The sequence below is a fragment of the Melanaphis sacchari genome, unplaced genomic scaffold, assembly GCF_002803265.2.
Source record: "Melanaphis sacchari strain LSU unplaced genomic scaffold, SCAv2.0 Contig53_pilon_pilon, whole genome shotgun sequence".
In the NCBI taxonomy this organism is placed as follows: Eukaryota; Metazoa; Arthropoda; class Insecta; order Hemiptera; family Aphididae; genus Melanaphis; species Melanaphis sacchari.
The window spans coordinates 29,194-43,848 of NW_020271371.1; positions in this window are offsets into that span (position 1 = coordinate 29,194).

Sequence of the window (14,655 nt, forward strand, 5' to 3'; positions counted from 1 at the left end):
AGTTCTAAGATTTCCTTAGCAGAGGCTCTGGAACATATCTACTATTTAACTCCACAAAACATTACACGAATCACAAAAAACATTAAGTACTTATTTATAATTATAATAATTATTACGTATTTCGAAATACAATTATTACAAATATTTTATAAATAACTAATAAGTAATATATATATTTTACTGAAATGTTAAAATATTAATTTAAATTTAATGTCACATGAATTAAGGAAATCATATTACGAATGTTATGTTTGAATTCACAACTTCCTATATAACACTACTTGGTTATTTATCAGCGGAAAAACTGAAAAAAACGGTAGCAGTACTCTATTTTGAATAGTTTCCTATTATGGAATAATTTATGACTACAGATTTCAAATTTCAAATGACAACGAACACACTACAGCTTATACATACAGAAGGCAAAATTAATAGTTATTAATCATAGCCTAAAAAAATAGTGTAACATTAAACTATACTTATAGATGATGTGTACTCAAAGTTATATGTGAGTCTTTTTGCACGTTGATATAGCCTTCGTCGTACAACGTGACTCAGAATTTATTCAAAATTACATAAATACTAATATTATACATGAATAATGATTTGTTTATTAAAAATAAATAATTATTGATACTATGATAAAATAATATCAGAGGAATTTCGTTTATTGTAAATATTTGTGACAAAAACACGCAAATTTTTTTTATAAATCATTTGTTTTTTATCAGCCGTATACAGTCAATTTCATTAGTGAAGTTGGTTTTATATTTTTCGGTTTACTACATATATATATATGTGTGTTTGTAAACCTACATGCGGGTGTATAATATTGGTGGAAGTGTGTTGTTTTGAATTCGAAAACGATGAATCATCGCGTTTGAAAAACTGTTCTGAACAGATCTTGTCGGCGCGGCGTATAGTATTTATTTTACCGTATATTTAAAAGTATAAAATAACAAAAAATTTCCATGCAAAATTTTGTTTTCAATTCTAATGAGATCTTGAGGTTGCTACTCAGTTCAATTTCAAAAATATTTATAGATTAATGAACTAAAGAAAAAATTACTCTAAGATATTTAAATATTTTATCCCTAAAGCGCTCTCATAGACATGTAATAAATCATTTTTTAAATTTATTTATAAATTTTGTACTTTTTGGTTGAAAGTAGTCTTGATTAGTATGAACATTGTACGTATTATAAGCATATAATATGTATATTTATGTACGCATATAATAAATATTTATTGCAATATAAGTATAAATATAATTTCACATGCAATTAGAATATTCGTTTTATAATAAAATAATGTTTTTTTTTTGTTTGTAGGAATTATTATTGTGTATAGCCGTATAGGTGTATACTACAATATAATTTTAGTATATAATATTAATACACAGCAAAACATATAATATGTATATTATTTCCATGTAATTAGCTGAGTTTTGTTTTTATTTATTTATTCAAATTTCAATTTAACATTATAATATTTTAACATACTATGAGAGTCATTTATTGACATATTGGAGTACCATATGTAGATAGTTATCAGGAATTTAGTAAAAATTTATCTTCATGAAACACGATTATAATTTATATTTATATATATCATTCTTGATTCTTGAATCAGACATTAATAAAATTTAACACTTTACTACGCATATTCTTAATGTAATATTACATGACGATGAGTTATTTTGCAATTGCATTTTTTTTTAAAATTTTTTATAATAATACTGAATACTCAAACGCTTTTTGATCGTCGGTTGTATCTTTTTACACCTTAATACGTTATTTTATTGTTGTCAACTACACAGTGTCATATTATATAAAATTTACAAGGACATATTTCGTCATTATTATAAGTTATAATTATCACAATGTTGGATAATTCTTTACGCGTTATATTGTGTTCGGTTTTATATAACCATCTGTCTAGTTTTATTCAAATTTTCTTACGCGAATGCGAATTAAAACGGATCGTGTACATCTAACTCATTTCACATATTATTGCAGCTTTTTATTAAAAATAATATTAAATTTATATAAACGAGAACATAACACGCGTGTAGGCATGTCGAATAGTTGTTAATGCACAACTCATTTTATTCAAATCTGGCGATAAAATGTTTTTGTTAAAAATAAAATTTTTATTTACTCATCAGTCATTTTTTTTTTTTTTTAGTTATTTTTATGACTTTTTTGAAAACAATGAGAAAACACAAAGCATTATCTAAACAATTATTTGCAGATGGTTTCTGAAGTACAAATTCTATATGTTCAATGAAGTTTTTATTACCACAAAAAATGTTTTTGTGAAAATAAAATAAATAGTTATGAGGATAGTATATTATTGTACTTTTAAAACGATAATCTAAGTTTCCTCGCTATATTCTAAATATAATAGTGGACAATTGGGCGGTCGTGTCCACGGGGTAATCAGCACAATCAATAAAATTACTTATAACACACAAAGCCTGTTACTGCAGTATAGAGATTTTTGAATACTGTGGTTAATTCACATTCGAAAAAAAGCTGTCCGATGGAAGCTTGAATACTTGAATATATGTGTATGGTGAATATACTGCTTTTTCTTATAAAAAAAACTAATTTTTAGTGTTTTTTTTAAATCATCTAGAAAATTCCATTTTTGACCAATTTCTAATCTATAAATGTGATAATGATCAATATATTATAGCTTAAATAATCATATTAAATTACTTTAATTTACCTAATGAAACATTAAAAGCAACGAAACACATTTAATTTATTAGCACGAATAAATTTTCTCGCTTCGCTCAGAAACTAAAATTTACAATATAGGTACATAATATTAGTATAATATTTCGCATGAGATATAAACGACGCATATTTTATGCGATAAGCTGAAATTTTTTCTAATAACGTTCTTTTGTAAAGTTTTTAACATTAAGTCAACAGTTGTTTACACTATTATTTTTATAGTCGGAGATTTTTCAAAAGCGAATTTTCTATTTATCTATGAACAGATTGCATAATATACTCAATACACAATACAATATAATAAAATATAATATTGTCACGTTGTAACACGTCATATAATAATTTAATACGAACACAAAATCGATTAATACGCTAAAATATAATTTAATATTGCATAATAAAGTTACGAATAATAACAGTAATGTCGTATAAATATATACACCGGCCGTTGAGAAGTTTCATGAAGGGTTCCCGCGGTATAAATATTATTATAGAAGACATATTATTACTATTACACAGATGTATATGTATACATACAGAAGGGTGCCTAACCCTCCCTGCAGTACATATAATAATAATCTTTAACGGACATTTTCAATTTATTATTATTCTACGCACACACAGCGACCCAGCTTGCAATAAAATTCAAACATCTAATTATTATAGTCGCAAAATCATTTTATCGTTAATTTTTTCAAAGCCGAGCAACATGTGGTCTGGTACACAATAATAATAATAATAATTTCTCACTTATCATAATAAATCCGATTTCGCACGTTTACAATTTTTAATGTATGCACTCAGATAACAATGTGGCTTTAGTCGCTTTAGGTATCTTGTCCAGTATATATACCTATTAAGTTTTTAAATATTAAAATTATTTATTTTACGTAAGAAATTTCAAACGATAGCAAATTATTTTATTTTTATTCTTATAATGCTATATACGTACTATAACGTAAATTTATATAACACAATTAATGTTGATAATAATTATATATATATAATTGCCAGAAGATGGATAGGTATTTAACTTATTTAAATTAGTAAGATGATAACGATTCTTGGGTAATGGAGGAATATTATCGGCGCATCTGATTTTTTAGGAAAAATGGTTACAGTCGTTATATAAACTCTTTGCTTGAATCCCCGGAGCAGCGTTACAGCGGGTGATTGAAATCAATCCATTACTACTATTTTCATATTAAATTAAGATTGCCGCAGAAACGTATAATTTCACCCATCATTTTGTAAGTATACTTTTCGGCTGGAGGTATTTACATGTCATACATTTAACACCAATGAACACACAAAAAAAAAAAAAAACAACTCAGCATAGCCTTATAAATAAAATAACTTAAATTAATCAATCAACGTAAAATGCTTGCAATTCGGCGCTATTTTTTAGTTATTGGTTGTACCTATCTATATATAAATATTTCAATTTAATATAGTTTATTTAAATATAAAATCAAGGCATTGTTATTGCAATCTAAACATTTTAAACGTAACATTTTTAATATCACTTACACGCTTCGTAATAATGTATTTAAATCCAAAATATTAATTCATATAAAATATATATATATATATATATACATGAATTCTTTTTAAAAATGTTTTGAGCTAATGGTATAGCACCAAACCGAAATCCATACCACTTAGCATTCACAATAATCAATCATTGCCTGTCTTATTCCTTCAGCTCCTGTGATATATATATATGTGACGAATCACGTGGCTTACTTGATACTTCACACAGATTTACAAATAGAAATTGTAGATTAACTAGCGAAAAATGATTGGATCGATTTTCATTCTAGATTATAATACCATCCTGACCCTCTTTAGTTTGTCATCTATTATTATTCAATCATTATCGCTGTTTCCAAAAACACAAGTAGCAAAAGGACACGCTTAGTTATTGTGTTGATTAATAGTTCTTAAACACAAACGGACCTTTTTGGTCAGATATAAATTAAAATTCATATAAATGACGCGTACGTTAAGTTTCCGACTTCACGATTTTAAGATTTTACGATTTTACGATTTTACGAAGACTTCACGATTTTATCAAGTAATGCGAGCAAAAGAATTCGAGGAGCGTAAAAAATTAAGTCGAACACTAATTAACTTTCACGGTCTAATCACGGAATACAATAGTTTATGAAATAAGCTGTTTCAATCACACAGTGAGACTGTATAATGCAAATACAAACAATATCAAATCAAATAAAAAACAAAACACGAAATAAACAAAACAGTATAAGTAATTCAGGACAGGCGAAATAGTAATTATGAACACTGCATACTGCGTATTATACGTTTGTGACTATTATTATTGTCTTATTATACTTATTGTCTATTGGAACATTTTACAAATATGCACAATATTTTTATTAAAATTCAGGGCTTTTGGTGTTATTTAGTCAAAGTATAATCGTTACTAAAATGCCATGAGTGACGTAAGCGATACGTTTTAAAACATTTAAAAAAAAAAAAAAAACCGCTCACATTTAACAGCTATACGCATACGTGATTATAATAACAATCTATTGTAATAAATAATAATACTCTATTATAGACACGAGTCTGACGAAAACTAGTTAAATCGGTAAATGATTATCGTAAGCATAATATTTGTTATTTAACATAATCATTGATGTGCATGTCATCTACTCATACCTAATTTAGAATAGACGGAAAAGTTAGATGAATATTTTGAGATTAAAAAAAAATAAAGAGACGAATATGTGTTATGTACAAATATTAATGGAAACACGGGTACACAGATTTCAATATTCGTTTATCGGTTATTCGTGTATTTTATTTAATATTTATACAGACTTTAACACTATTTTATTAAACAACGTGAAATAGAGACTTTTATTAATACTTAGGCGTGGACTGTGGTCCCTACACCTCATGCTATTTTTATATTTAATACATATACCTAAATACTTGCCCTATATAATACCTAAGAATCAAAATCTGTAGGTATAAAGTATGTTTGATAGCGGACAAGTGAAAAATAAAGAAAATTGTTTATAAAATTATAAATGTATGCCCTCATTAAATATTTTACCACACATACTTTATATCATACCCTAAACTGGTAATACGTATCAACTATTATTTATTATTATATTCATATACGCATCGCAGAACCAGGTTTAAGGCTAGTAGCTTCACAAATCTACATAGTGCACATACCAATGCACTTATATATATATATATATGCATCGTAATAACTATGCTATGATCGAACTTTACAACACAAAGACTATTGTCATCGCATTATGTATTATATATATAGTAATATATTACATACATCATAACACATATTATAAATGTATACAGTTATCCGTCCTTGTCGTTTTAATATTAAAGATGTTCGTTTAATTGTTGTCACGTGGAAATTACAGATTTATGTGTACGTCCGAAAGAGTTAATACTAATCAGTGACCAGTGTTTACTCATTCATCCATCGCATTTACTTATAGCAAAGCTATGATAACCTTACACACGAATTTATACGTATACCTATATCTACGAATAAGGTCTCGTATTTATGATAATGACGACTACGTGTCTATAAAAATAATGAATCACGTTAAATAATAATTTAACGTTTGGACTGTAAACAATGTAGTAATGGTATTATTACATAGTTGTTTTAATCAATATCATTGGCAAGCGCCAAGAATACTTTGATATTAATCGTACGTACCTATTGTAATTTGCACATACCAACTCAATATTAATCTACATTATATGGTATGAACCTAACCTGTTAATTGTACTTTTTAATATATTAATAAATGATCATTCTAATGTTATTATTAACTCTAATACCATTATATTTGCTGACGACACCAATCTAGTAAAAATTAAAAAATCTGAACAAGATGCTATTCATTTACAATTAGACATTAATAACTTACTTATGTGGTGTAATATGAATCATTTATTTTTAATTATTTATGAAATTTTACCCGATAAATATCGTATTAACTTTCAATATTTTAATATCGAACTTAGTCTCCAATTTAAACATAAAGATATAGTTTTTGGTTTTAAATCAAATTTTTTTTCTCATACTGAAATTATCAAAAATAATGCTTTTCGTACCTTAGGATTTATTAAACGCATTCGTGGTTCATTTATAGATCCTATATTCCTTTAAAAATCCTCTATTGCTCTTTTTCCCGATCTAATCCAGAAGTACTGTTTCTCATATGGATAAATTATATGTCAAAACAAAATCTTGTGCTGGAATCTGTTCAAAATAGTTTCTTACCTTTTATCTTTTTTAGATTCAATATTCACAGATCCCTCCATGGCTCATATAGTTTTATTTAAATTGTTTTTATTATTCCTGTATTATTTAACCATCATATACTTTACTTTCTATATTTCTATAAAAACTATTATTAGATTCAATTGATTGTCATAAAATACTTTTTTTAATCCGTTTTAAAATTAATAGCCTTTAGATTTTAAACCTTTTTATCCACTATTTTCAAAAAAAATTATATATTAAGCTCCCCTGCTAATCTTCTAATAGTTGTAAGTGATATATATGTCTGATTATATTTAATAGTTACTTATTTTATTAATTTATATCATATATTTATTTCTAAGTCTTTGTCATTATATACAATTAAGTGATAATGACTAATTTATTATATTTTGTTTGTTATTTTCCACATGCAATATTTGTAACATTATATTTAAGGAATTATGTCCGTTTAAATTCAATAAATAAATATTTGAATGTATACGTCATGTCCAATATGTAGCTATATTGAATGTATATGTAAATTTCCAGAATGTTTTAGTAGATACTTTTTGAATTTCCCCGTGTCAATCATTTTTAGAAAACTCAATTCAAGGAACTTGTGAGGTAGATGATTAGATTAACTAAATTTTTATATAATTAAAGTAAACTCAGTACTTGAAGTGGCTTAAAATAAGTTGTGGGGGAGGGGTGGCTAAAAATATGATGAATACCAACAAATTTTACTACCTATAATGTATAACATATATGTATAAATTTGTCTTATGGAAACTAAATATTTAATCACAGGGTCTAAACGATAACTATAAATAAGTAAACTTCAATACCTATATATATTATATAAAATGTATTATAATATTATAAAATAAATATAATTTATAGTTTATGATGTCTATATTAATAATTGCATAGATAACTGCATCAATCAAACTTATAGACTTAAAAAAAAATGCACACTGTTTTACTCTACACCGACTTGAATACTAACAGAGTTCTTGCATCTCAATGAGTATAATCATAATTTATTACAATTTGCAAAACTACAACACATACACACACAATAAAAGTTTCGACATTTTAATGTAAATGCTCAATCAAATAACATATTAAAATATTAATTTATTATTATTGCTTTCTATCCATCAACCTTTTATGTTTCATATAATGTGGTAGAGTAAACGATCACTAAATACATATTATTAATATATTAATATAGTCATCCGGTATAATTTATTACATTATATATTGACCTATTTGAATCTGAAATACACCAAATAGACTATCATTTTAATGATACACTCTGAACTAACTGAAAATATTATCGTATATATTGAAAAGCAGAAATTGCATATTGTAGTAGTCAGTAGTATTAAGTATTTACTTTTTACGACACAAACTTTTCAACATTTAGAGTATTAAACGACGCGCGACAATGCATATTCGAATATAATATGATTGGTATTAATAATTTTTGTACATACCTACTATACAGTATTTGATAAATAGTGTAAGATTTCTTTAAAAAACGATTACTAAATACTATTGAAATGAGTAAGTATATATTTCATATATCATAAAAACTAGTTCTGGATAAAAAATCATTTAAAGTCAAATTTATTAAAACATAATTTTAATATTTTTATTTTTATTTGAAACACGTCCGATATATATAATGTATATTACCTATACGAATTCCATGTCATTGTATACTAGCGATAAATTGAATGTAGTTTTTTTTTTCATATTCTGTTTTTAGTATTTCTTTCATCCAAAAATAACTTTCTTTTTTCGATTAAATAATATAAAGTAGTTTCTTCTTTTCACCTTATTATTGTATTCTTTTTGCCTACTGTTTCGCATTCAAAATTTTAGAAAAATTGTCTCAAAATTATTTATATTTGATTTTTTTCTCATGATGTCTGTATAGATTATGACAATCTTGCCTATGTATAATCTGATATTGGAGTCTTTAACAGAAGTTTTTATCTTTAAACGAACTATGTGATAGATTATTTTTCATGGCGTGTGTTATCATTATAGTATAAAATAAAAAATAATACGAGTATGATCAATTTATTTCATTCATAGTACATCATTTACTCTCATGCCAAATAGAACGCTTGCTTTTTTTCTTTGCATTATTTCACTGTGATAATTTTACTGAAAACGATAAATTTATCCATCAAAAATGTGTAACAAGAGCGTGTGATACAAAATTATACATAGACAAAAATAATAAATTTACTTCAACAGTTAAAGAAATAATACAAATGAAATTGATAAATCGAATATTAAATACAGAATGTATCAAAAAAAAAAAAATCTATTGAAGATCTACTTACAATTATATTAAAAGAAATTGTTCAAAACGCTCGGAGTGCTGTTAAATGACTTTAAATTGATTTTGAGACATTGCTTTCCGAAATTTTGAGCAAAATATATATTATTCTTAGACGAAAAGAAACTATTTTATCATATTTGGTTGAAATGATGGTGAGAATGAAAATAGGAAAGTGATTTTTTGGTGTAAAGGTTTATGCCCGAATAATACGATGTTTTTCAGAATAATTTAATCTGTAGGATATATTACTAAGCAAACTGTGTTTTAATTTGTATCTCGTAAGTTGACGGAGCACTTACAATTTTTTTGAAAATTTCCACTTTTTATCATTTTTCTAGTCGACCACTGATGTACGTGGGCTAACGCATGCCGATAAATCGTATACATAATAACATAATACATATAGATATTGAGTGATAGCGTGTTATAACTTTTTAAGATAATTATTAAAATTTTCAAGGGAAATACGATTTTTTGGTTCATTGTTTTTTGTGATAAATGGTAATTTATGGTTCTTAAATTTAAATTTTGATGGAATATAAATATGTAGTGGTAAATTAATGCATTAAATTTCCTCTTCCCAAAGTTTAAAATGTTAAAATAATACATTAAACAATAATTTTTAATTTTCTATAAATGTATAATTACTATAAACTATATTATTTTTATTTTGTACGCGAATGCTATATGTAAATGTTTAAAAGTCAAATTCAGTCACGCTAATTGCTGATAAGTGATAAATGATAATATAATATATTAGATTATCAGGACCCCCCTCCCCTAGAAAAATGTTGAAAATCCGCTACTGTTGTAGATTAGCGTATGAGATTACAGCGTCGTATTTATGCTGTTCTAGTGACAAATTCTTTGCCCATTTTAAATGCCAATATTATATTTATATTATCGTATTATTATAACGATATGCAAAAAACAATTAATGAGACTGTTGAGTATCAGTGGACGGTTGTTATTATCGGTTTGACGGTACAATATTATATTTCATACGACGGTTATTAAATGTGAACACGTAATCTCAGAATAGTAAAAAATTTAATATCCGAACAATACAGCATCGTTCACAAGAATATAAGCTACAAAAGTCTACGAATATATCTCTATGAAAATATAATTAATCAGTCATAATTATTATAATACAACACCATAATATTGTTTTAAATTGTACCTATTATATTATAATATTGACGGTGTTATTTAGGACGGATTTTACAATCAAAACGACGTCGAGTAATACATGTTTGTGTATTATAATACCGATAAGTCGATAACCCAACCACGTAGACCGTCTACGATTAAAACGGCGTTATTATTATCGGGTCCGACGTGTGATGTATATATCGCTTTAAGCATGTATTGCTTAATAACTATGGTAACACGTAAAATATCAAAGACGCATTTAATATTATTAAAAACAATAATATAATATCATTATGTAATAGTGCAATAATCCTGCAGATATATATATATATATATATTTTTTTTTTTTTTTTAAGGCCTATCTAAGGTCTATTTAGGAATTTGGAAATTGGATGCCATCAAAATGAAATGTTTATGTTTGACCAAAAATATTAAAGGCAAATTCAAAAAAACAAACAGAAAAAAATGAAACCCTCATTTGATTCACCACAGAAAAATCAAATTTCATTTCTGTGAGTCAGATAAATTTCGTTTATGGGGCATTTGGTAACCCCATTGATAAATATTTAATGGAAGATACCGGAATAGGAACATACTGGGAGTTGAAGAGGATTAAAAGTGACAGAGATAACCGGAGAGAGACATCAATAATCATTTAACCAATCTCCGGATTGAAAAAAAATATTTTTATTTATATATTTATACTATTAAGATCGATAGAAGGCCGTGCCTAAGACAGCATACCTTAACACAGTATATATGTAATATAAAACATGACGAAATCGCCATCGACCATCGTAATAATAATAATAATAATAATTTTTTTTTCATCATATGAGTATACGAGTATAATGACTATAGCTGACGCCGCGGTAAAAAAGGGAAGTTGAGTGAGCAATATTCGCACATTTCAAGTCGTCATCACGGTGAAATCGCGGTACCGATATAATATTGCATGGACAAAAATATGTCGTCGGCATAAAATATAGCAAACATTTAATTACATTGTAAAATATATACAACACACATAACTTGAATTCAATAATAATCAATACTTACACAATAGTATATAAAAATTAATAATAAATAATATAAAAAAAATATAGCTGCAATATAAATTTACTAAAGTTTACATAACTCGATAATTCAAGTATACTCGTAGTTAATATTTAATAGATTAATTATACATTAATTATTTTTTAATTTTAAATTTTAAAAATAATATAACTATCAACTTTATAATATTTGTTAACTATTAAATATTAATTATACTTGAATTCAAATTATAATGATATTGCTGTTAAATTTAATACTGTCGACATTTTATGCACATGATACTTTGATGTACCTACCAAATTGCACTACACGTCATCAGTAATTATTTGATCAATACTCTATGTTTTAGATAAATTTATTTATACGAGCTGCGGGTCCTTCGCGAATTTGATTCGAGGACGCCTTGAAATTAAAATTGAAAAAAAAACACCAGTCGTCTTCAGACTAGAATTTTTATTTATACGTATCTTCGTATATTTCTACAGTGACTTCATAAATTAATTTAGACAGGTGATACATTCGTTTCACGTAATTTTAAATTAATATGAGCTATATTTAATTTTATTGCATAATTGCTTTTTGGTCTCTGGTTTCTTAGTCATTTTTTATGTTTGTTAAGTATTAAGTAGGAATATCTGTTTATATAAGACTCCAGTTATGCGTTGGAATTCGAAATTCGAGCCCCGAGACCTATAAATTCTGCTGTAGAATGATATACATTATTCAGTCAATGTCAATGAGTGATAACTGATTGTACTTGAAAAATATAAACTACAGTAAGGCAATATACGTAATACGTATTGTACATAGATTATTACTAGGGCTGCGAATTTACACGTGTACATTACTATCAGTCACAAAAAGCAAGTATATAGTTTCTTTTTTGTAGCTTTATACAGTAGTCTAGAGCTGAGCATATTGTTCATTGCAAAACAGGCTTAATATTTTATATTGCATTTCACTATGAATGTTATTTTATGTGGTTATGATGACTCTTAGGTAATTTAAATTCACTTACTTGCTCAAAGGAATAGTGGCCACCTACTTTTAGAACTGCCTTGTCAACCACACGTCTAGACATTACTATAAGTAATTACTAATTAATTAAGGTTCATTCCGTGGCTAGACTCAATTAGTTTGTGATCCAAATTACCTATATCGTTTTTGGAATCTTCTAAGATTATGATGTCTGCTGTGAATGCGACCATGCAAGTATTATAAATTGTTACTATCCAACTCCATTTCATAAGTTTCCGATATGATTACGTTTTCAAGTGCTAGGTTAAACTATATATGCGACAATGCAACGCCTTATCTAAGTCCTGATTTAACCTCAAATTGTGATTGCAACTCCTTTCAGTATCGGGTTTTACAGTATGTGTTTAGATTACATATTTGAACTACTTTGACTATTTTTTCAGTGATTCCGAAGTTTCTTAACAATTTTTATTTTTACTACACATATTGATATAAAATGTCAAATCTATTATTTTTTCTCCACATTTCAATAAAAACATGTACAATATGATTATAACGTTTTATGTAGGTAATAAGCATATTAAAATGTCATAATTAGATTGGTAAATAATGGTTATGCGTTGAATTAAATTTGTATAGGTAGTGTAGATAACTATTATTTTGAATATAAAATTAAATTCGTTTATTTATACAAAATTATTAAACTCACAGTAATGATGATTTTATAAATAGAAATTCTCCGTGTAAATCGCATTGTCCGACTGATCAAATCATATAAAATACGTGAGCGTAATATGTGTAGTAATATCACGAGGACAGTATAAAATGTTGTGTGCGCACAACTAATTACGTCATTTTTAATTTGTAAAAAAAGTGTAGATATACATCACGATACAAGTCATTTAATGACAACATCAACAGCTGACGACGAATGTCATAGTAATGAGAAATATTTAACACGTAAAATAACAAATATTACGTACGCCATCAGTGTATGTTATGAATTATGATAATATGCCGTGTGTAGTGTGCAGTATTCTTTACCTACATAATATTATATAATATTATCATATAGATGATATTTATAATACGGCACGTGTCGTGTTGTTCTTTGAACATTTACATGCCGAACAATCTACAATATATTGATATAGATGTGTATATTATTATTATAAAAATATAAAGTAATAATCCCAGTATTTTTAGTTTAATGATTTATAGTTTCAAACATCTAAGATCTTACATATTTGATACACGAGGTATTTCTGACGAATTGAGCGCCGCAAAAAATATAGGTGAAAAAATGTTCATGATATGACACAAACATTATTATTATAACGATTGAACATGATGGATAAATGATAATTTTCTTTTTTTGCGCTCCGTGCTATAGTATTTGGATTCTTTCTTCATACCTACTATAAAGCATTCCTAGCTTATGAGTTATGAGTAATTTACTCATGCAGTGTATATAAATATATAGAGAGAGAGCCAGAATAGTATTTAGTAAATATGCGATACAAGTATTAACTTACATAATTATTAAAAATGTTCTCTATTTTAAGTCATTATTTTTTCTTGACCGATGACCAATTTGACTTGGGAACATTTTTTGATTATCATTTACGCATGAAGTTTTCTACAATGGTTATTAATACATTTTAGGAATAATTATCAGGAAAGTGATAATACATAATATATTATGTTCAAAAATATTCATGTTACCTAGATTCTTAAAATTATAATATTATAAAAAAAGTGGATGACAAATACACTTGATTATAGGAGTAGTAAAAAAAAAAAATTGTTTTTAGGGGCGGATATCATGTCGTAAATCAGTCAATGTACATTGTATACACTATACGTATTATTATCGTCTAGCACGTCGTGTTCTACGAGAAATATTATATGCATATTATATTATGTTATAGTCATAAGGCTTAAAGGTACACCGCTCGAGAATTCAATACGTAACATAATACAGCTGAGCAAAAACTACTGTATTTACGCGACTTTTAAACGATCACGCGATCGCCGTACCGGTAGCCGCCATTGGTTCGGGTTCAAAAAATCCGAAAACA